This window comes from Ixodes scapularis, unplaced genomic scaffold (assembly GCF_016920785.2).
Source record: "Ixodes scapularis isolate PalLabHiFi unplaced genomic scaffold, ASM1692078v2 PGA_scaffold9__187_contigs__length_104089568, whole genome shotgun sequence".
NCBI classification, from domain to species: domain Eukaryota; kingdom Metazoa; phylum Arthropoda; class Arachnida; order Ixodida; family Ixodidae; genus Ixodes; species Ixodes scapularis.
In genome coordinates this window covers 69342475-69344865 of record NW_024609884.1, presented here as the reverse complement: position 1 = coordinate 69344865, position 2391 = coordinate 69342475, and the positions used below count along the sequence as shown (strand labels likewise).

The 2391-nt window shown below is 44.5% G+C and overlaps 1 pseudogene; it reads right to left on the bottom strand.

Moving 5' to 3' along the window:
- Positions 1-213: 213 nt before the first annotated feature.
- Positions 214-837, bottom strand: LOC120838041 (annotated as a pseudogene).
- Between the last annotated feature and the right edge of the window lie 1554 nt (positions 838-2391).

Genomic DNA, 2391 nt, shown 5'->3' with positions numbered 1-2391 from the left:
ATAACTCGGAGGTTCCACAGTGTTCCGAGGACAACTGAGGCCACCACTGTAATACACAGAACAAACTACACCTTCCTACATATTCCTTGGCCAAGGTACCATAATGCTGAAAATATCTTAACTTGCGTCTGCTGGTGCTGCTACACTGCAACGCAGCGATTGTTTGGTGCAGGTCAAGGAAGCCAAGTGGAGTAAATTTAACCGTCTTGGAGCCCTGTGGTATGCTGCACTTCATAAGCCAGTGTTGCTTCACAGCTTTAAACGCTATATATGTGAATCAGTTAGAAGACTACATTACTCCTCTAGAAACCGAAGAAAATGAAAGGCTCGAATAGAACATGCCTGCACTGCTTTAAAAAGTACTCTGGGTGGTCTCACATACGTAGCCTGTGCACTTGCTGCCTAGCTTTACACTTTGCTACTGTATCAAATAGTTCAGCTTTTTTTTTTTCGCGCGAACCAGTGCAGAATGACTTTGGCAATCAGAAAAAAACAAATAATCATAAACACTTTCGTCACACACAGTCAGAGACTTTGGAATCTTCTGGTGAAAAAGGACACAAAGAGTTCGCCCTACGTTCTCCTTTTAAATTAGGTTGTTGATACATGTCTCGATGACTTCCTCACAAGCTTCAACAAATAATCTGAAAGAAGCAGAAGGAACTGAGAGGATTCTAAAGTGGGAGTCGGCAGTGCCTTTCACACTCAAATACAAGAGCACTTGATTTCCCTCAGAAAAACACGCATTTTTTGTCCTCAGCTCACATTTCTGAAACGTTCCTACACAGGAATAAACCTTGAGAATTTTGATGCCAGCCACCCAGCAAAATAAACCATGTTGTTCTCTTCCATTGCCAAAGGGTAGTTTGAAAGCGAATCGTCTGCCGTGGTAAAAAAAACTGTGCTTCCTAAGGCAAGAGGAGGAGAAGGTGCCAAAAGGCCTGCTGGGAACGTAGCAAGCAGAGACATGTCGTCAGCACAGTTTGATTTTTCCGACAGCTTGTATAGGTTGCTAATCAAAAGGTGCCTGAACGCAGCCTGAAATTGACGGAAAGTGGAGTTCGTGTTAGCACCTGATTTTGAACGTATAACATCAAAAGTTTTTTCAAGAGCGTCCTGGTTCAAATGGCGGTTTAAAAGGTGGGAAAAACCGTAATTAACCGCGAGGTGATTGCTGAGCAGCAGCAGTCACCTAACTGTCAAGCAGAAGCTACGAAACCAGTGTGGCTGCCTTCTACACCCGAGTACTTGCAGGCTTTTAAAAACCAGGATGCACTCTTTCAGAAACTCCTCATGGATAGAGCCGTTACACACTGCAGAGGCATATGGCGTCTTTGCAAATTTCTGCGAGCTATTTAGGCTGTCAAAGAGACGGTCGATTCTTTCAACGAATCTCGCTGTGTGAACAGCTGTGGCTGGCAATTACTGAAGAGTAAGAAGGACATACATTGCAGCTGCGCAGTGATTGCGAAACATTTGAGCTGCTAGCTTCACCGACATCGTTGACGAGGTCAAATTAAAATGCTTCTCCTTCAGCTTTGGCATGGAACAGATCTCAAGTTTACGGTCAGCTTTGGCATAGAACGGATCTCAAGTTTACGGTTCTCTTCATAAGCTTCCTTGATGTAGGAACTTTTCACTATGTAATCATCAACTTTTAGTCGCATTTGAATAACATGTTTCTAAGTCACTTCAAAAGCTGCGGAGCATCGAAAAGGAAAAAAAAAAGTGGCTTGCAATTGATCTCTACGTAAGGCTTTTCGGCAGTTACGATGCTTGAAAAAGAGGCACGTTCTGGCACCCTTGATCGCATACAACAGCTACCGCTTTAGGCCAGCGTCCACAAGGGCGCTGTAGCACTGGAAAAAGAGATCTTTTAGTACATCTGAAGGTGTGCCTTTGTCATAAAAAAAAAAAATAGCCAAGCGGCTGCTTCCACGGTGTTCTGACTCCTTTCGCCATGAACATGAGAGCTTTATTTGCCAACTTTTTGCCTTGCTGTCCACTGTGTTCTTCGAGTCCTTCAAACGTGGGGTTGTATGAAAAGCTCTTTTTTGATGTGCATTTCATCAAAGACTATGCTGCAGGCCCGATCGGCTCGAGAAAAAGAAGCTGCCCGCCTCTTTATCAGCTCGAAAATGCCAGGGTAAAATCAAACCTTCAGTGGCACACGCTGAAGCCATAGCTGCAGTGACCTTACTGATGGCAGCCTGAGCAGTCGCCTGCAATACTTATAGCCTTTGGGGCTATGAAAGTAGAGGCCTAAAGCCAAAGCTTTGTTGTGGCTGCATCGGAACACTGTCTTACGGGAGGTTTTGCGGGAAGACTCGTGATTCAGTGAAACCGGTTCAGCTGTTTTGATATGACTGTATTAACACCTGCGTGTGGAAC